This window comes from Erpetoichthys calabaricus, chromosome 5, assembly GCF_900747795.2.
Source record: "Erpetoichthys calabaricus chromosome 5, fErpCal1.3, whole genome shotgun sequence".
Taxonomy (NCBI): Eukaryota; Metazoa; Chordata; class Cladistia; order Polypteriformes; family Polypteridae; genus Erpetoichthys; species Erpetoichthys calabaricus.
The window spans coordinates 134,421,365-134,444,305 of NC_041398.2; the positions used below are offsets into that span (position 1 = coordinate 134,421,365).

Here is a 22,941-nt window from a genome sequence, read left to right on the forward strand (position 1 = left end):
CGTGTTGTCTTCTTTGGGCTCAGTGGAATATAAAGACTTATAGTAATCTCTAAATGTGTGCATTATTTTATTATGGTCGATGATTTCTTCTCCATTCTTGTTGGTGATTACTGGTATTGCATTGTGAACTTCTTGTTTATGAATTTGTTGAGCTAAAAGCTTATTAGCTTTTTCTCCGTGTTCATAGTAATGCTGTCTAGACTTATAAATAAGTTGTTCAGTTTCTTTAGTTGTTAAGATGTTAAGTTCTGTATGCAGGGCCTGCCTTTTCCTGTGAAGAGCTTCACTTGGACGCCTGGCTTGTTCTTCATCTATTCTAGTAATTTCATTTCTTAGCTCTGACACTTTCTTGGTTTCTAATTTATTTCTATGGGAAAGATATGAAATAATCTGGCCTCTTAAGAAGGCCTTTAGAGTTTCCCAGAGTGTTCCTGCAGAAACCTCTGTGGACGTGTTTGTCTCTAGGAAGAAGCTGATTTGTTTGGATATAAATTCTGTACAGTTCTCGTCTGCCAATAAAAGAGGGTTAAGACGCCATCTGCGAGGTGAGTATGAGGGGCTTATTGATTTTAGCTCCAAGACTAGAGGGGCATGGTCAGAGATAACAATTGTGTCATATTTGCATGATTTAATTGTAGGCAGGAAATTATTATCTATAAAAAAATAATCAATTCTTGAGTAGCTATAATGCACTGGTGAGTAGAACGAATATGTTCTTGAGTTTGGGTTAAGAAACCTCCAGGGGTCTGATAAGTTGTGATCATTTAAAAACTGTGTAATTATCTTTGCAGTATTAGATGTCGTCCCCCCTGTCACAGGAGTCCTATCTAAGAGTGGATTTAAAACACAATTAAAGTCCCCAGCCATTATAATTTTATGAGTGTTCACATTGGGAATGGATGCCAATAGATTTTGCATGAATTCCTTATCATCAACATTGGGTGCATAAACATTTATCAAAATGATTTTACTGTTATATAAGTTGCCCATGACCATCACATATCTCCCTTCAGGGTCCGACACTACCTCTGATGCTACAAATGGAACTGTTCTATGTATGAGTATTCCCACCCCTCTAGTTTTCTTTGTAAAGCTAGAATGGAACATTTGGCCAGTCCAGCCTTTTTGTAATCTGAACTGATCCTTGGTTAGTAAGTGGGTCTCCTGTAGAAATACTATTTTAGCGTTTAAGCCTGTTAGGTGAGAGCATACTTTCTTTCTCTTTAATTCGTGATTCAGGCCTTTAACATTCCAGCTCACAAAGTTAACTGTCCCATCATGGAGACATTGATTCTGAGTTTTTAATGTGATTTATAGTTTTAATTGGTAATATGACAGTTTTAATCTTAGTTTCAAGATTCCCCATGAGTTGTTGCATTTTAGCCTGTTGTTGCATTGATATTTATAATTATAAGGATTACAAGAATAGATTAGATATAACCTGCTCTCCTTCTCGCCCCCCTTTATCCCCTCACCCCCCCATTTTGCCTCCCCACATGAGGCTAGATCCCACTTCGCTATGTTCCAGTCCTCTGACATACGAAGAGACAGAGCACGTCCAAAACAAAACAAACCCCACCCTGCAGCGGCATTACAGAATTAAAACAGAGATATCTTTTACAGTTAAATCCTTAATACTATCTGCCGAAAATGTTCTCATTAAGAATATTTAAGCTTGAAATAATCTTCAGCACTTTTAAGTTAAGATATTAAGATTTAAAAAAAAAAAAAAAAACAACCCTGGGAATGATTTTAAAAACTAGTCTAGGATAAACCTGGTAATTCCTACTGTAATAGTATAATGGTAATTATATAAATAGTAGAACAAGCAATAAACCAAGGGTATGAAGTTAAACAGTCTACTTTAAGGTATAGTGAAATAAAAAATAAATAAATAAAAAAAATAAAAAAAATAAATAAATAAATAAAAATAAATAAATAAATAAAAAAAAAAAATAAAACGAATCCTACTTTAATCACTTCCACATTTTCACACTCACGTCTATAACTCTATAACTCTGATTAAAACAAACATATAACATATAAAGTCCAGATAAAAAAAAGAAAAAAAAAAGAAAATAAGGGATGTATAATTATAATACCAGTCTCTTTAAACATGGATCCAGCGATCAGATCATAGGTCCTTCCCGTGCCTTGATAGAATACGGCTCTTTAATTTTAATTAACTTTCAAAAAAGTGTCGGAAACAGCTTCTTTAATTCTTTTCCAGCTTCTTCTTTGCTGAAGAAAATATAATGTCGATCTTGAACTTCCACTTTCAGTTTGGCAGGATACAAGAGGCTGTATTTGATATCGGCTTCCCGTAGCATCCTTTTAATGTCGATGTAGGATCTGCGTTTTGTAGCTGTTGATGGTGAGAAATCGGGAAAAATACGAATAAGATTATTTCGAATATAATCTCTTGCTTGTGTCTGAGAAGTGCCATCACATCAAGCTTACATCTTAGTCGTTCGAAGCGGACAATAAAAGACCTAGATTTAAAGGCGCTTGGTATCTTTGTGCGATAAGCCGTGGCTATCTCATTGTCGAGTTTAAAGTCATCTCCAATTATTTTAGACAGTAATTCTACTGCAAATTTCACTGGGCTTGAGCTTTCTCGTTTCTCAGGTATACCCTCAATTCTTATATTATTTCTTCTGCACCCATCCTCCAGGGCTGCAAGTCTGTCTCCAAGTTTTATGCATTCCAAGTTCGCAGCTGTGGCTTTTTCATCGGCGTTAGATGCCAGTTGTTCCGCTGTTTCCACTCGAGCCGTGAGTCCCTGCTTAACGTCTTCCAGCTGATCTGAAACGTCATTAATATGATCATCAAGCCTTTTCAGTTTGGAATTAGTTTCTTCAATGTGTTCCACTAATTTCTCCAACATGCCTTTAAAGTTCACGTCGAAACGTTTAAATAGACGCATTTCCTTATCTTTGTTATCCTTCTTGAGCTCAATGGCCACCTTCTTAAGATCATTTGTGTTATCTTTCTTAAGCTCATTCATGGCCGTAACCATGGCAGTGGCCAGTGTAGCGATCATCTCTTTCTGTGTAGCGATCATCTCTTTCAGTTCGGACAGTTCGCTTCGGCTTTCGTGCTCCGCAAGTGAAAATGCAGCTCCTGTTACAGGCTCGCGATGAGTAGATGAGAGCACGTCCTGCAGAGCCCTTTCTAGTCTCGAATGATCCTCAGAAATCGGCGATCCCTCGCGACCTGTATCACTTGCACCTTCGCTCCCATTTTCACTCTCGACTGGAGACGATACAACGGAGCGGGGTCCCAGGAATTCTGCGCACTCTTCTGCCTGTTCCAGGTCAGTCTCCGTGATACCATACCTTACACTTGCACTCAGGCTGGAAGTCTGTCCAGACTTTGATGCAGCTTTAAGTTTCTTTTCCGGTTCTTTCTGACTTTTCTTCTTGTTACTCATGCTTGTATATTGTAGTGGAAGTTCCTTGGTCGGGTTAAATACAGGATACCTCTAAATAATATGAAATACGTGGGAAAATAAAGCCGCTGCTAGCGGAGCTCTGCTTCAGACGTCCATCTCCTATATACGGACGAAACCAAAACTTCATTCATTTTTGATTGCAGTAAATAAATATGTTTACGAGTGTCATGGTTACAAGATTAGCTAAAACATGATATTTGGGCCCACATCTTTACTTCCAGCAATCAGATAGATTGCTTCCACTATTTGTTTTTGCATTTGTTTTGGTTTACATACAACTATATTTTGTTTAAAATGCAACACTGCTACACTTTTTCATATTTGTTTAATGCTTAGGTGGGCTAGATCACTTTTGGTGATCCATCCATCCATTGTCCAACCCGCTATATCCTACCACAGGGTCACAGGGACTTATGGTGATCTGTGTCCATTTTTGATTAACATGCAATGTATAATTATATATGCTCAGTATAGTAATTGCTTTCTAAATCACAAACATACAATAATGTGCAACATGCAGTTTATACATAAATCTTGCACTTCATAAGATTTTGACATGAAATTGCAATTTGACTTTAAACTGTATACTAAGGAAAAATGGAAATTGATTCTAGCTGTATTTGGAAGCCACTTGGATGAATGGTGTAGGCAGCTGTATCAGAGGTCAGGGAGTAGGTGCTGGGAGTCCTGCCAGGAGAGAGTTGCAGTAATCTAGCTGTGAGATTGCAAAAGTCTGAATTTTGAACTTGAATAGCATAAATGGTGTGGACGAAAAAGGCACACTGGAAAGCAGACAGATAATATTTTCTCAATTCACTTTATTTATTCATTCGGAGTCGCAGTAAGTAGAGATTCAAAAGAGCATAACTTATTGCCGCAAAGCTCAATTGAACCCTGATCAAAAGCCAGGAGGGGTTTTTTATACTTCAGCATCTCATGTTTAATAAGACAGAAAGAACATCCTTATCAAACCAGTAAAGTTAAACAATATGTCTGTTGAGCTAAGCATTATCTGTGTTTTGGAAGCTAAGCACAGGAGAGACGCCTTTGCATAAACTACATGTGCAGTTCTGCAGCCTTGTGACCTTGTCCCTGAAACATTCACTCTGAGAAAGGGAAAAACAAGAAACAGCTTACATTTTATTCATGTGGACACTATTTCTCCTGAACCCTGGAATAATATATTTTTGTTAGTTCATAAGCCAAAGCGTCTCTCACTGGCAAGTTACAAAATAGTTATTATAAAAATTCTAATTTACTAAACACACAAATACATGGTGCTGAGGAGAACATTCTTCTTCTACATTCCCCCCTTTTTGAACCAACAAAAATATGGGTGACATAAGAGTAACAAGGGAGAGAGTAGGAGAAGGGGAAGGAGTGGAAGGAAAGGAGGAAGAAATGGGAAGCATGCATTCTTCGTGTAACATATAAGCCTTGGCCACGGAGGCAGTGAAATACTGGGACACAAGATATCTAATTAGGGGGACTATACAGCAGGCCACAAGCAACAGAATGATAAAAGCAACGGCCAGTGAAATAAAAACTGACCTGAGCCATCAGCCCCAGGGGCTAGAAATGCCAGAAGTGGTAGCTAATTTATTTGAAAGGGCAGTTAAACCTGGCAAAGCATGGGTGATTGATCCATCGACAGCCGTATTATTAGGGATGCAAGTGCAGCACACATCACCAAACATAGCACATACACCCCCCTTTTCAGCAAGGAGCATATCTAATGCTAATCGATTTTGCCAAGTCATAAGGGATGTTCTATCAAGCTGTTCATGTATCCCTTCAACAGCCTCTTTAGTAAAATTCAGGAAACGCTGTTGGTTGTAATATAAGTAATTAATCTAATCTACATTTTTATTTATTGTAACTTGGGGGAAAATAGACTCAAATCCGGCAGCAACTTGATCTCGCGCTTGAAATTTATCAGGGACTCCACAAGGGACACCAATGGAATCAAAGTAAATGCCAGGGCCGTGAAGAGAGAATGTGGAGGGGTGAGCAGAGCGGGGTCGACGATGTCGGCCAGAGCTGGACGACATGCGAGGAGAATTCAAAGGGAGGAGGCGGAAAGGCATAACAAGTTGGGTTAATGCGCATGTGCCAGTCCAAATAGGGGGAAGAATATCAAGTAATTTTAATGTACTGCACATCCACCAAATATCAGCACGCGGAGTGGACTGTGTCAACAGGAAAAGTGATAATGTAGAATTAAATGAGGTGGAGTTAACCTGGAAAGTCTGGGAACAGAAGGAAGAAGGGATATGACCAACATTAGTACCTCGGAAGGGGGAACTATAATTACTAGAGAAGCAGGTATAATTGCCTTCATGAGACTGGAACATCGGGGGAGTCATATGAGGAGTGGGGGGGAAAGAGGAGAGAAAGTGTAATGCAGTTAGAGTCTTTTGGTGTGGACGGAGAGGTAAAAAGGGCAAGGAGACAAGGAAGACCAACAGGGTAAATGTTAGAAAGAGGGAAAGGGACGGTAGCCAAATGTGGCCTGGCCGTAGCACAGGCGTAGCAATCAGATTGATTTACTTGCTTAGCCGAATATAATACCCACTGTAACCAACGATTCTGATCGCCATAGCCAGTTTCAATTGAAAAAGTGGATGAGAGGGTGGAAATATTCATAATCTTAACAGAAGAAAAGTCTGAACCAGAAGTTGGGGAGACGGGTGTGTGTGCAGGAGAATGAGAGGTGTTAGTAACAGGATTGTCAATCTTAATTAGAAATCTCCCTAAAGGGTCTGTTCCAGATACATATGCCCCTAATATATAGGTTCCTGAGTCATGTAAAGAGGGGTTCTTCAAAGTGAAAATCAAGGGGTTACAATGGTTGTCAACACATTTATGAGAAGCATGTCCTTTTATGATAGAAAATCGATTTTTCAAACCGTATTTTTGGGCCTCAAAAGGTTGAGAACCCCAGTCCTCAGTTCCAGTGTTAGCAAAAATCCATTGCCAGGTGTCGCAGTTACTTCCCCAATAATACCTTGAAACAGTCATACACACGTATTTGTCAGACCAGGTTCACTGGGCTTGTCGACCAGTCCCACAGTTGATAATAGAGCAGAAATCAACCTGCACTGATGTGGTGATTCCTAACGGGAAAGTCAAGGTGACCAGGGCAGTAGACAAGGGAAAAGAAAGCATAGTAGCACAGCAATCAAGGGTGCCATCTCTTGCAATGTGAGGCGTGAATCCAGGTGGGCAATCCTTCCATTTTCACTGCATGTGGTGTGGATAGAAGAACTTGGAACGGTCCTCTCCACCTCGGCTGATGCCAATGTTTCCTCCGAGTGTCATGGACGAGGATCCAAGTGCCTAAGGGAATCGGCGTGTCTTTAGATGGAAGATTAGTCCTCCAGGCCTGGTTAACCTGCTCGTGGACTTCTTTCAGAGAAGCTCGGAGACCTGTAAGACAAGAGAGAAGATCATTGTCCACAGTATGCAGGTTAACATTTCGCATAACCATGCCCACAGGCATGGGTGTCCGGTCAGAATTTCAAACGGCGACAGTCCTAATTGCCGGTGTGTTCTTGCCCTCAATCTCATTAAGGCCAGAGGCAAAGTGTCTGGCCAGGATAAATTTGTCTGCTCACAGATTTTTTTGCTAATTTAGATTTTAGGGTGCCATTATCAGTTTGCAATTTCTGTGGTATGCCCCACCTAGGAATAATTTCTTTGATTAAAGCTTTGGCTACAGTTTTAGCATCAGCGTGTTTAGCAGGAAAAAGTTCTACCCATCGGGAGAACACATCAACAATTACTAGACAATAACGATAACCTTTAGACGGAGTTAGTTCAATGAAATCCATTTGGAGGTGTTCAAACGGACCCATTGGATTAGGTGTAACGGCGGGACTTACCTGGACTTACCTGGGTGCCCTTTCCTACATTAGACTTTTGACATAATACACAGCATCTGCAGAACTGCTCTGCATATGTAGAAAAGCCTGCAGCTTCCCAGTGTTTTTCAACATCCTGAATCATGGCGTCCCTTCCAGCATAGTCTAGACCATGAGCAATTTTTGCCATATCTGGGAAAGAAGCCTTTGGGAGGAAAGGTTTGTTAGTTTGCCTATGGGTCCAGACTCCATCAGAGAGGGACCATTCTTTGGACTATTTTCTTTTTTTCTCTGTCCGTGGCTGCACTCTGTAAAGAAACAAGTTGATTATCAGGGTCCTGGTTATTTCTCTGTTGGAATAAAGAGATTCGTGTGTTATTATATGCAGCCTGTTTAGCAAAGTGATCAGCTAATTCGTTTCCTTTGCTGACAGGATCTTGTTTTCCTATGTGAGCTTGACATTTAACGATCGCTAACTTTGATGGTTTAGTTATAGCTTCTAAGAGGGATTCAATAAGTTTTTGATGTTGGATCGGTTTGCCAGCGCTGGTCTTAAATCCTCTACTAAAATAGAATGAACGGCGTGAGGTACCTTTACTGTTAGGGGCTCATGAGCACTTTGTTTGTCTGTATGTGGTTGCGTTAAAACTGCATTCATTAATCCCCCCTTTTTTCGTCCACGAACACAGTGAATGGACGAGAATATAGTCAGTGAGAGTAATGCATTTTTATTATTATTTATTTATTGATTTATTTATTTTTTTAATCACATAGAGCCTTGTCAGCCTGCTATATCACTACATGCAGCCAGATCGCAGTGTTAGCTAGATTTTGTAAAGGCTGTGCTCCTCCTGAAAAACTTACAATCAAACAACTTCTCAGGCCGCAAGCTGGTACTACTTTTAAATAAGGAATTCATCCTACCATGGTGCCATACATGCTAGCCTCCAGATCATGGAAAAGTCTGAGGCGGGACCGGGTCAGCGACAACAAGGAAACACTAATTTCCGTGGCGACCCAAATGCCAACTGTAAACAAAGATAATCCATCTCTGGAAACACACAGCACAACTCCACAACAAGAAAACATTCCCACCAAAAGCTATGCAGCCACAGAGAAATATGCTGACTTAACCTGTTGTTTTGTGACCGGTCTTGGAAGGTTTTGAATGATGGTTAAACGGCCGCTAGAGAGAGCTCTTGTATCGCAAGAAATGTCATGACCTAAATATTTAACGATAGCTTGAAGTAACTGCAGTTTTTTTTTTTTTTTTTCTTCAACACTTTTTTATGGCCATTTTCACCTAAAAAGAATAGCAATTTTCTGAGTATCATGTGCACTTGTTGTTTATTTATTTTTCTTTTCTTTTTTCTTATCTATATACTGTATCAATTTATTATCTTTTTCTGGCCAAAACCATAAACACAAGGGGCTTCAGTATATCCCTGAGGCATGACGGTCCAGGTCCATCGGCGGTTTTGAAAGGTAAAAGCAAACCAGGATTGAGAATCAGGGTGCACGGGAATGGAAAAGAAAGCGTTAGCAAGGTCAAGAACAGAGAAGTACCGGGCGGACGGGGGTATCGTGGAAAGAATAGTGGAAGGATTAGGAACAATAGGTGTTCTAGGAAAAAAACCGCAGAGTTAACTTGTCATAGGACCCGTCAGCCTTTTTTTTACAGGAAAAAATGGGGGAGTTGACTGGAAAGTATGTAATTGGAATAATTGCTCCTCGCCTCACGAGATCAGAATGTACGGCGGCGATGCCAGCCTCTGCCTCTGGAGACAGAGGATCCTGGACACGGTACGGGCGGAAGGAAGATTTTGAGAAAATCACCAGCGGCTCAGTGTGCTATCCTTCCATAATCAATTTTTCCCTTGGGACCACAGTGCTAAGGAAACATGGGGAACCAAATCTCCTAAATAGAAAACGCTTTGTGAATATGTGAGGTGCACTGAAGCAACTGCTTTTAGTAGACAACAAAAATACATGGAATGTGCAAAGTTTCAGGGCATGTGCTGGAGGAAAGAAAAGATTCTAACCAAGGTGTGTCCACTTCAGTAGGGAAAATACTGGGCAGTACAAGGCAGGGTGTCCGGGACTTGTAAGTGAGGAAAATAGGCATGAGGGGAAAGAATGAAGGGCTTTCAAAAGGAAGGTGTGCGGGGAGATGTTCAGGGTCCAGGCTGTAAAAGAGGGCTTGGGGTGTGAAGTGTGGCACAGGAGCTTAGGAATGGAGCAGCAAAAATCCTTGTTCAGTTAAAGAAAATTGAGACTGACAATTTAAGTCATAAGATCCCATCCCAGCAGTTTCACAGGACACAAATGATTTAACAGAAAGCAACGAGTCAATAATGAAACTGTTAATGCTGAGCTGTAATTGCACAGGAACCTCCTTCAGTGCGTGGCTCCTGTGTCCATTTCAAAGGCAGTTTCTTTGCCATTAAAGTCAATAAAAGATCAGTTTCAGCATGACGAGTAAGCAAAGGAAACTGGAAAAAGTGGCTGGGGTCCCTGATATTTCTTAGGACCAAGGAATGTCATTAGGCTCAGGGAGAGGGGGTGACGGAGGCGCTTGTGTGGGCAGTTGCGTCTGAAATGTCCAAGTTCACCGCAGCAGCGGCAGGCATATGACGCTGGCGTCTGCTCCGAAGGGTTAGGCATCTGAGCAAAAGGATTACTAGGGCTTGATAAATGGAACCTGCGTCCTCTTCCGTGCCCTCGCCCTCGACCTCCAAAGAATTTTCCGCGTCCTCTCCCCCTAGCCAGGTCAGTTCTTCCAGTATAGTAATTTATTTGTGCAGCCAAAAGTTTGGTCTGTGTGTCTGACTCTTTTAATTTAGTCTGACTGTCAGCATGCTCTGCATGACGCTTGTCTTCCTCGAACGTTGCGGTCTTCCAGCCTTTTTGCAGGACGTGCAGACTTTGCTTTGAATGGCACTTCTCAGTCTCGAGATGAAAGGAGGCACTGCAGCATGAGTTCTATCGTTTGTATTGTCTAGCCCAAAGTGATTAGCCATCAGATCTTGCAATCGGTGAGCCGGCTGAAATTAGTGACCAGTTTGTGCCCTTTTTTATATTTTTTCTGCCAGGGCTCCTTTCAAAGGCTCTCACTGGGCGAGGAAAGGACCTTCATTCCAACACCAAGGGACACCGTTATGATCACCGTGATTTACAGTTGTCCATGTGGTGCTCAGTTGTCGACGGAGCACCTGTGTCCACTGTGCAGCATTTGTTTCATATATGTTATCCAGCTGCTGTAACAGCTCCACAAATTGCAGTCCACGGACTGCTCATGCGCTGGGAGACAGATGACTCTTTTAATTTCTGCCATTACAATCCAGTAGCACCTTGTGAATGATCTGAATTATCTTCCTCAGGGTCAATATGTGAGGATGGGTCATAATGATATTGTTCATCGTAAAAACCTGCTCCAGACGGTTCGTCTGTTAACAGGGGTGTTGTTGGAGAAGAGGGTGCAGGAGGTGGAAGCGGGGGAGTTTTGGTAAGGAGGGGGTGGACAGATTACGGGGTATAGGGGGTCTTTCTTTTCGGTCTGCTTTCTTTTACTTTCAGGCTTGGGCGCTGTCTCTATCTTCATTTTCTGCAACGCTAGCAATAATTCTTGCTTGTCTTTTTTGTGTTTTGACTTCAGCAGCCAGCAGGTTGTTACGCCTCTGCTTATTCCACTTCTTACATGCCTTTTAAAATCCAACCCAGTCTGCTTCTCTATTAACTGTTTAGGGGACCCGCTTTCAATCCCGACGGTGTACTAGGAGCCTGGTGATTCTCTGAAAATAATCCTTCTAACATTAAGTTTTGAGGACCCTGGGGGACCTGTTTGACTGGCGTGCCATTATAATTTCCCATAGTAAGCGGCAGGCCTTCAACAGAGAGCAACTCAATCCTCGATTATTTCTCGTCCCACTTGTCGTCCCCGGAAATCAACCAGTCGACAAGTGGAAATCAACCTCCCCTCTTCCAAATTTCACACGTACTCTAACTGCCCCTTTCACCCCTATTCCTCTTAATATAGGAACGTGCCACTCGGTCCTTTCTACTCGAATTCTTAAGGGATGACTTACTAGCATTCACACTGTGCCGTCACTCTCTATGAATCCCTAAAACCCTTCTAGGTCGATACGGTATGATTCTCTATTCTTTCAGCATGCTTTTATTTTTTATTCTCTTTTATTATTATTTTCTTTTTTCTTTTCCCCGTATACTTCTATTTCTTCCAGCACACCAGTCAAACCAACGGGAATCCCCCGAATCTACTCACCACGACTCCTTCTGCCTGCCTGGAAAAATCCCATCCAGTTGCTTTTCGTTTCGGTCAGGAGGAGGTCAGCGACTCCCCACGCAGGAAAACGCCCGAGGTAGGCCAGTCCTAACTTTTACCGGAGCTGGTCCTCGATCCGCGGAAATCGGTCCACTTGGACGAACCCGCCCAGGGAGTCGTCTGCCCGTCTCCTGCCCCACGTTGGGCGCCAAAAACTGTGGACGAAAAAGGCACACTGGAAAGCAGACAGATAATATTTTCTCAATTCACTTTATTTATTCATTCGGAGTCGCAGTAAGTAGAGATTCAAAAGAGCATAACTTATTGCCGCAAAGCTCAATTGAACCCTGATCAAAAGCCAGGAGGGGTTTTTTATACTTCAGCATCTCATGTTTAATAAGACAGAAAGAACATCCTTATCAAACCAGTAAAGTTAAACAATATGTCTGTTGAGCTAAGCATTATCTGTGTTTTGGAAGCTAAGCACAGGAGAGACGCCTTTGCATAAACTACATGTGCAGTTCTGCAGCCTTGTGACCTTGTCCCTGAAACATTCACTCTGAGAAAGGGAAAAACAAGAAACAGCTTACATTTTATTCATGTGGACACTATTTCTCCTGAACCCTGGAATAATATATTTTTGTTAGTTCATAAGCCAAAGCGTCTCTCACTGGCAAGTTACAAAATAGTTATTATAAAAATTCTAATTTACTAAACACACAAATACATGGTGCTGAGGAGAACATTCTTCTTCTACAATGGGAATAAACATCAAATTTTGTGAATGTTTTGATAAACAACATGACTGGTTTAATAAAAAAGAGTTTTGATTGAAAGGAAGAAGTCTTCTATGTTCACATCAAATTTCTTCATAGCATTTGATAATAATACTATATTCCCGCTTTCTCATTAATGATTTTTATGTATATTGTAGCCTTCCCTTTTTAGTCTAATTTTACTCACCAGTGCATTATTCTGCCTTTCACCTGCTTAAAGTTCATTAAATACATTGAGTGTGCCTTTTTATTTTACAGTACATAAATCCCTGAATGTGCACATTTTCAGGTAAAACAAACAATATCTTGAGGCATCATCCCAGTTAGAATGTTTTCCTATCATTGCATCAATCTGTGTAAATATCTTAGTCAGCTCAGATGAGACTACTACAGGATAGTTTCTGCCTGAATTTCTTAATCAGTGTTATATCCATATTGATATTTGTACCTTTTATGTTTGCTTGGATATCTGGCAGTGGCTTTTTTCTTTTATATCTGTAAAACTGTGAGGAACAGTTCAAAATTACTTCCTAGAGCTACTGCTACTTTGCCTTGCCAAAGTTATTCATATGCACAAAAATCAACAAATGCCCGTTGTCCAGTACTCTTATCATATTTTCCAATGGAAGAATTCTGAGATAATTTTATTACTCAGTTCTGCTGAAATGTCATTTATACCTTGTATTTCCCTAAGCCTGTGAATACAGAATTCATTTTTCTATCTTCTTAACTTAACATAAGGCTTTATTCATTGTTGCATATTTTTTTGTATTCTGGGTACACCCCACCTACATGCATAGAGCACCTCACACCTACAAGTTGACTCATTATCTGCTCTTTACCCATGTGTGCAAGTTTAAGCCATTTTCACTGTCATAATCCTGCTGTGAAGTCTAAAAAAATGGTCATAGTGCAAATATTAATGGAAGTTTTGCTAAATACGTTTCCTGGTCAATACTTCAGGGAAATTAGCTTAACCTTGCAGTCTTAATCATAAAGTAGAAACAGGGAGACAAAACCAATTCACTACAATTTAACTTTGGCATTTTTATGAGTATACATATAAGGCAATTAAATCTAAAATATGTTTCTAACACTATTCCTCTACTCAAAGTTAAACATAATAAATTATTTAGTAGTTATTATGAATATTAGGATGTTAGCTTGTAAAGTAAGCTTTGATGTCATTTGGTATATTATGTATAGTCTTAGTCTCCACATTATGCAAGGATGTTCTTCACATTGTTTGCTATTGTCCAGAATTGGTCACTGTTTGGACCTAATTAAATTGGATCTTTGTCTTTTCCACACTGAAACATAAGATTAAGCATTTTTCTAGGCCACCACTACAAACGTCTAGTTTGTACCACTACAAACTACATGATGTAGGCACCATGTAAAAAAATAACTTTGGATGAAGTATTCCTTTAAGATTATGTATGGTGTGTTATCTCCAAATTTCAAGATTATGAGGAAGCTGTGTGAATTCTTGCAGTGCTTTTACCTGTTTAAAATCAATTTGTAGAGTTTTGTTCAACCTTGATTTGAGTTATGATTAAGCATTAAAATCAGTGACCCCAAAATCTTTTATAATCCCTGCTGTTAAATATAAATTGTTTTTTAAAGGTTCATATTGAAATAATGCAGAATTGCTAAGAACCTTTATGTGGCTAGAATTTTAAAATAACTTATTGAGGAGAGGTTTCGCAACATGATATCTTAGCAATTGTGGTACTACTGTGTAGTAAGACCCTTTGTGAGCATAATTAAATATTTCCTACCTGTTGGACACTTCAGGTTCTCGGAGCAATTACTTTAAATTAACAGGTTTCTTTCTTTCTTTCTTTCTTTCTTTCTTTCTTTCTTTCTTTCTTTCTTTCTTTCTTTTCTAGATGCATGATGGGGTATGTGATCTGTTTTAAGTAAGATTTAGTATTGTATGCTTTTTGGACACAATTTATTCATTGCAATTAAATTTTCACAGTCAATAAAGTATATTAAAAGTAACTCAATACTTAATTGTAATTGGGAAACTCAACATTTGCTTAAACGAATGTGCACTAACTTGTATTCACTTGTTGTTATGTATTCATATGTAATTAACCTCAACCAAATGAATATGATATTATTTGACAAAGAGACACCATACTATTTTTATAAGCTGTTTTCTGAAACATAGTAATGGTTTAAATTGTGTACTTCTCTTTTTTAATTGTTTTTGATCTCTATACCCTGTTTTAAATTTACTAACACCTTTAATAATTAATAAATAATCTGAAAATGGTCTTCAAATTCTAGAATTTGAATGGCTAGTGAAAAGATCTCTCTGAAAACATTTTCCTTGGCAAAAGCTTTAGGTCAGTTACATCAACTATTGAAAATGTTGCAATCCAATGATCTGGCTTCAGTTAGTTTTAGAAAAAAATAACATGTACTGATTTCACCCCAGAGTCACGTGAAACCTTACAATGTCTCCAACAAAGTGTGACTAAGTAAAACCTCCTAAAATCTATTTCAGATTTATGGTGCACCTTCCCTAGTGGTTCAGAAATGAATAATTGGTCTTTGTACGCTTCTGCATTTGGCAAAGTCTCTGTCAGCTGACCTGTCAAGCCATTTTCTTCCAGTCTTTGCTCTGAGATTTGTCCTTTTGAAGCCAATCCTTCTTTTAGCTGGAATACAGTTATCTGTGCAAATGGAAAATGGTACAGGTATATTTAACATTTTATTTGGTTATTTTTTGATAGCTTGAAATTTTCAGAGTGCTATTGTAAAACAAAAAGCAGATTACATTAATATATATATTGTGCATGAGTCTGAGCTAGAGTGTTTTTATTCTTCTCTATGATCAAACAAAGTATATTTTATATTGCACCTGTTTTCCTGTAGCCTTACACTGGCACAGTCTACCTCTTATGCTAGAGTATTGTAAAACAAAATGCTTAGTAGATATATAAGGGAAGCTATTGCGTCTACGCTAAATCTGTCCTTCTGTTCATTATCTGAACCTGCCTTATCCAATTGTAGGGTGATGGGTAGCTTGAACCTGGGAGCTAGAACCTATTCTAGCAGCATCAAGTGCAAGTCGGAATGCTGTCCTAACAGTACCAGTCAAGAGAAGGGTCACTTGAACTCTGTTAATGTCGGGCGAGTCTAGAGTTGTCAGTCAACTTAAAGTGTAGTTCTTTGGGTACAGGACCTAAAGTGGAGTACTCAAAAAAAAAATACATAAATGGGGAGAACTTATGAACTCCTACCATACAGTAACTGAGCTGGGGTTTGAATCTCAGTGCTGTTGAATCGTCGATTACTTACTCAGTAAAGAACACTAAACAATAATAAATTGAATTAACCTGACACATATCTTTGGGAAGTAATGTGAAACTGAAGTACCTGGAGGACATTCAGAGATGGTGAACCATAAGATGGTGAACAGTCAAACCAAGGTTCTTAGTCCTTAGCATAAAATATCATTCTCCAACCTGCTTAATCTAGCTCAGGGTCATGAGAACTGGAGCACAGTTCTCACAGCAGTATTAAAAACAAGAGAGGAATTAGCTGTGGATGGAGCTCCAATCCAATCATTTGAAAAAAAATATTTATTATCCATCCATCCATTTTCCAACCCGCTGAATCCGAACACAGGGTCACGGGGGTCTGCTGGAGCCAATCCCAGCCAACACAGGGCACAAGGCAGGGAACCAATCCTGGGCAGGGTGCCAACCCACTGCAGAATATTTATTATAGTTATAGTATTATAGTATTATTATAGTTATAGTATTATAGTATATAACATGGCGTAAGCACAAAAGCGGGAATGTGCGTACGCACAGAAAAATCCAGATGCAGGAATCTGTACGTACGCAAACTTTCACGTTCTTCCACTACATAAATCCCGATCAGCGTGAAAAGTAACGCACGTGCACGCGCCTTCTGTGCCGCCCCAACTCCTCCCAGAATTACGCCTCTTTGAATATGCAAATCGATATGAATAGCCTTCTGAGAAAAGACAATGGGAAAAGCATGGGGGAAAATATAAGAATTTCAGCGAATACCAAGTGGAGACAAAGGAAAAACGTACTATTTGTTGGTTTAAACAGTGGTATAATCAACAAAAGGAAGTTGATCGAGTGACAGAGTGTCGGAGAAACTCAAGTCGCACAGTGCCCGAAATAAAAAAGAAATCACATATCAAAGTCACCGTGAAAAGGCGAGTTGTAGCCCACCGTCTGAGTGTCATATGAAAGCTTATTAGGGTACAGACAAAAAAAATAGGCACACAGTGGGAAAAAAGCACGAAATGTCAACTTTAATCTCGAAATTTCCACTTTAATCACGTAGTTTATTTTGCCATTAAAGCAGAACATCATAAACTTCATCTTAAAATCGTTTAATTTACTAGTTTCTCAAATCCCATTGTAAGTAAAGTAGGACGTTAAATGCTTTGTTCTGTATTTGATCTTCTATGTGCTCTGTGTGTGAATCACTACCTGCTTCTTAAACGGGCTTTCTCTTTCTCCGACAGGACACATAATTCATTACATTCGTGATATTACAGCTGTCTGAATAATTAAAATACTGAGATGTATACGTGATATCTTTTTCATGATGATAGGAATGAAAGTAGGGATGCACCGATACCACTTTTTTGTAAAACGAGTACGAGTACAAGTACTTGCATTTCAGTACTCGCCGATACCGAGTACTTGCCGATACCGAGTACTTAATAAAAACATGATTTAAATTTACAGGTAACAGCTTTAGTCATATAATTTAACAAAAAAAACAAGAAACTCTCGTCTATCCACTGGGAGGTTAGGCTAATTAGCGACACGGGGCTAACACTGCTTGTCCAAATATCCGTGGTGAAACTAAACGCAGAGGAGGCTTGCAGTAGGCTGTGGATATGTTTTTTCACGGAGTAGTGTAGTTTAGGCAGCTCCGTGTCAGTCATGTAGCGGCGGCTTGGGACATCATATCTGGGCTCCAGAACATGGAGGAGACGCAGGAATCCCACATTTTCTACCTCCGAGAGTGGCTGGTCACTCAATGCAATGTACTCGATAATTGCCTGTGTTATTTTCACAGCACGTGGATTGTCTCTGGACATTTTCTCTCGTCTTACAAGAGTTTGCTGCAGCGTGGGTTGTGTTGGTTTAGAAGCGTGGGTAAACTCTTTGTACTCGTTGTCGTGTTGGGATTTTAGGTGCTTGATTAAATTACTTGTGTTAAATGCGCTACCTTTTGAGCCTCCTCTGGACAATTTCGCTGAGCACAATTTGCAGTCCGCCTTTGTTTTGTCGTCTTCATTCACTTTGAAATAGTTCCACACGGCTGACATGTCTCGCCTCACCTTCTCCCCGCTCTGAGCTGCAGCCGGGGCCTGGGGGCGGGCACTCGGCGCCTGTGATTAACCCCTTACACGCCGCTCAAACATAGACATTTCTCAGACCGTGGTATCGGTCCCCGGTATCAGGGGACTTTTAACGAGTACGAGTACTTTAGAAAATGTGGTATCGAGGCCGATACCAGATACCCGTTTCGGTATCGGTGCATCCCTAAATGAAAGCATGTTATTAAACATGGGAACACGGTGGCGCAGTGCTTGATCATGTCTCACGCAAGAGGCTTGCTGTGCCATGCGCGACCTTCGATGAAATAATTTATTGCAGCAGTACTGTCTCTTTCAAACGTACTAACCTCCAATTCCTGTCCTTACTTTTCTTTCTCCAAATACCCAATCACCACACAATCAGCTATGTAATAGACGTGAAGCCATTTGTAAGCTTAGAACGCCGATTCTTCAAAACTTTTAAGGAACATTGAAATATCTTCGTAGTACATGTTTAATTATTCTATCCGTCTATCTTTCCAGTGTTGCGTCAGCGCAAGAATACAACGCAATGCAGGAACAATCCCTGAACTAGCTAGCGTTGTGGCACCGTGTCCTCACATGTTTAATTATTAACAATACAGATTATTTAAATGAAGTTAAAGTTTTATCTGTTTAATATAATCAACATATTTTGCTGCATTTCATCTTAAAAATGAATACCGTCATCATATGTAAATACGCGCTTTATAAAGTGGCGCAGGTTGTGCAATATTATAACTGTAGTGCAAGTTTACATTGAGGTAATTGTACTTATAAGTAAACAGTTCTACAAGGAGCACTTGATGGACTGATTGAGTGTGTTTAGAGTTCTTGGGATGAAACTTTTTCTAAACCGCGAAGTCCGTACTGGGAAGTCGCTAAAGCATTTTGCCGTGGCTGAGTCAGTGTCTGCCTCATGCTGTATACCGATAATTCTCTTTCTGATCAGCTGCTGCTGTGATTCCCCACTCAGATACAGTGATATAAATACTCTGAGTGGTGCAGTGAGAGTAATATGGAAAAAGATGATCTGCTGTGGCAACCCTTAACGGGAGCAGCTGAAAGAAGAAGAAGATGCAGTGAGAGTTACAACACTAAAGCAGTTATGGTATTTGGAATACTATGGCTATTCCCTGGACCATTATATTGCTGCAGGTTAATTACAATCAGATGCATTATACTAATAAACAATATGCAGTTAGTTTCAGTGTATTTATAAAGCCGCGTCAGGAATGTGGAGCTAAGAAAGAAAGGGTGATCACACAGGAACAGTAGCACTGCTTTGGTGCTGGGTGCCGCCAGTCTGCAAAACCGAGCGGAGAAATTGCGTACGTGAAGGTATGAGGAACCGTGGAAATGTGCGTGGCTTTACGCCAAGTTTAGGTTTTATACATCGCGATTTAAGTGTGGAAACGTTTGTACGCAACATTTCTCTGCGTACGCACCGTTTATACATGAGGCCCCAGGAGATCTTCTTTAAAATCCTAGCTTGGCTTCTTTCTCAGTGGAGTTTGTGCATTCTCCATTTGTCTGCATGCAATAGATCTTTTTCCGGGCACTCTGTTGTTCCTACCCCATGTCAAAGACATGCAGGTTATGAAATCTCTACTGATTTCAGTTTGTTCCAGTGTGAATGAGTTTGGGTGTGTGTACAAGTGTGACCTGCAGCGGACTAGTATTCTCTCCTGTCAAGGCTGAGTCTCACTTGGCCTAAAATCCTAAACCTAAAATTTGATTACATGGTAATAATAAATGATAAATGGTTAAAGTTTATTGTCCATTGTATGGCTCAGATGAAGGTTAAGACAAAATAATCTGTTTCTAAAAATAACTTTTCATATGTTTTATGCAATTTCTTTACACATAATGGAAGGTGAAAACTGTCATGTCATATACAGTGCATCCGGAAAGTATTCACAGCACATCACTTTTTCCACATTTTGTTATGTTACAGCCTTATTCCAAAATGTATTAAATTCATTTTTTTCCTCAGAATTCTACACACAACACCCCATAATGACAATGTGAAAAAAGTTTACTTGAGATTTTTGCAAATTTATTAAAAATAAAAAAACTGAGAAATCACATGTACATAAGTATTCACAACCTTTGCTCAATACTTTGTCGATGCACCTTTGGCAGCAATTACAGCCTCCAGTCTTTTTGAATATGATGCCACAAGCTTGGCACACCTATCCTTGGCCAGTATCGCCCATTCCTATTTGCAGCACCTCTCAAGCTCCATCAGGTTGGATGGGAAGCGTCGGTGCACAGCCATTTTAAGATGTCTCCAGAGATGTTCAATCGGATTCAAGTCTGGGCTCTGGCTGGGCCACTCAAGGACATTCAGAGAGTTGTCCTGAAGCCATTACTTTGATATCTTGGCTGTGTGCTTAGGGTCGTTGTCCTGCTGAAAGATGAACCGTCACCCCAGTCTGAGGTCAAGAGCGCTCTGGAGCAGGTTTTCATCCAGGATGTCTCTGTACATTGCCGCAGTCATCTTTCCCTTTATCCTGACTAGTCTCCCAGCTCCTGCCGCTGAAAAACATCCCCATAGCATGATGCTGCCATGCTTCACTGTAGGGATGGTATTGGCCTGGTGATGAGTGGTGCCTGGTTTCCACCAAACGTGACGCCTGGCATTCACACCAAAGAGTTCAATCTTTGTCTCATCAGACCAGAGAATTTTCTTTCTCATGGTCTGAGAGTCCTTCAAGTGCCTTATGGCAAACTTCAGGTGGGCTACCATGTGCCTTTTACTAAGGAGTGGCTTCCGTCTGGCCACTCTACCATTCAGGCCTGATTGGTGGATTGCTGCAGAGATGGTTGTCCTTCTGGAAGGTTCTCCTCTCTCCACAGAGGACCTCAGGAGCTCTTGACAGAGTGACCATTGGGTTCTTGGTCACGTCCCTGACTAAGGCCCTTCTCCCCCGATCGCTCAGTTTAGATGGCCGGCCAGCTCTAGGAAGAGTCCTGGTGGTTTTGAACTTCTTCCACTTACTGATGATGGAGGCCACTGTGCTCATTGGAACCTTCAAAGCAGCAGACATTTTTCTGTAACCTTTCCCAGATATGTGCCTCGAGGCAATCCTGTCTTGGAGGTCTACAGATAATTCCTTTGACTTCATGCTTGGTTTGTGCTCTGACATGAACTGTCAACTGTGGGACCTTATATAGGCAGGAGGGTGCCTTTCCAAATCATGTCCAATCAACTGAATTTACCACAGGTGGACTCCAGTTAAGCTGCAGAAACATCTCAAGCTTCATGGCAAAGGCTGTGAATACTTACGTACATGTGCTTTCTAAATTTTTTTATTTTTAATAAATTTGCAAAAATCTCAAGTAAACTTTTTTCACATTGTCATTATGGGGTGATGTGTGTAGAGTTCTGAAGAAAAAAATGAATTTAATCCATTTTGGAATAAGGCTGTAACATAACAAAATGTGAAAAAAGTGATGCGCTGTGAATACTTTCCGGTTGCACTGTATACGACATATGACAGTTTTCACCTTCCATTATGTGTAAAGAAATTGCATAATACGTATGAAAAGTTATTTTTAGAAACAGATTATTTTGTCTTAACCTTCATCTGAGCCATACAATGGACAATAAACTTTAACCATTTATCGTTTATTATTACCATATAATGAAATTTTAGGATTAGGATTTTAGGCCAAATGAGACTCAGCCCTGACAGGAGAGAATACCAGTCCGCTGCAGGTCACACTTGTACACACACCCAAACTCATTTACACTGGAACAAAAATCAGTAGAGATTTTGTAAAATGTGGAAAAAGTGATGCGCTGTGAATACTTTCCGGATGCACTGTATAAATGTGCTTTGGTATGTACTTTGAGTATAAAGTGTAATGTGTAAAGTGTAAAGTAATGTTGATAATTATAGCCTACTAGCAAAATACCCGTGCTTCGCAGCAGAGAAGTAGTGTGTTAAAGAGGTTATGAAAACGTAAAGGAAACATTTTAAAAATAACGTAACATGATTGTCAATGTAATTGTGTTGTCATTGTTATGAGTGTTGCTGTCATATATATATATATCTATATATATATATATATATATATATATATATATATATATATATATATATATATATATATATATATATATACATGCACATATATTATATATATATATATATATACATACACATATATATATATGTGTATATGTGTATGTATATATATATATATATAATATATGTGTATGTATATATATATATATATATATATATATTTATATATATATATATATATATATCAGCAAAACTCCTAACAATGACAACACAATTACATTGACAATCATGTTACGTTATTTTTAAAATGTTTCCTTTACTTTTTCATAACCTCTTTAACACACTACTTCTCCGCTGCGAAGCGCGGGTATTTTGCTAGTATATATATATATAGCAAAATACCCGCGCTTCGCAGCGGAGAAGTAGTGTGTTAAAGAGGTTATGTAAACATATATATATACATATACATATATACATATATATACATATCTACATATACACATATCTACATATACATACGTATATACACATATACACATCCACATAAACATATATATATACATATACAAATTTACATATCTACATATATATATATAAATATAGACATACATATATACATACATACATACATTCACATATATATATATATATATATATATACTGTATATATACATATCTACTTATTGGCTCCTAGGATATAGCGGGTTGGATAATGGATGGATGGACATCTGTATGCATAGCCCTATTTGCCCGTTTTCGTTTTTTTTCTTTCTTCAGTAATATTTCAGTAAACCTGGAGCTTGTCAGTTCAAATCCTGGTACTGACACCACTGTGTGACCCTGAGGAAGTCACTTCACCTGCCTGTGCTGCAAAAAACAAAAGTAATGTAACAAATTGTACCTCAGATGTTGTAAGTTGGTGGAATAAAGGCATAAGTAAAATAGATAAATATGTATTATACACATAGGAACTATTCATTTATTTTCAGTTAAGTCATCTGCAGCAAACTTTTATAAATGAGGGTTTCTCATTTTTAGATAGTGCAAACTGTTTCTTCTTCATTGACGTTTTCTCTTGGAGAGCTTTTTTCATTTCATTGAAAATGAAAGCAGCAGCTGCCAAAATATGTAGCTTTCTTATTAATTTTTCAACATTGT

The 22,941-nt window shown here is 39.4% G+C and overlaps 1 protein-coding gene across 9 annotated transcripts in view; it reads left to right on the top strand.

Annotated features, from left to right (window-relative positions):
* The window catches only part of slc7a2 (solute carrier family 7 member 2), a 277,877-nt gene that overhangs the window by 31,182 nt on the left and 223,754 nt on the right, over positions 1-22,941 (top strand). Inside the window, exon 1 of one of the 9 annotated variants that reach the window (XM_051928293.1) lies at positions 14,911-15,086. The exons of 7 other annotated variants lie outside the window; for them this stretch is intronic. The gene's annotated coding sequence lies outside the window, so the exon portion shown is untranslated. Of the gene's footprint in view, positions 1-14,910; positions 15,087-22,941 lie in introns of those variants that run through there. One more of the 9 variants, XM_051928294.1, reaches the window with a different exon arrangement.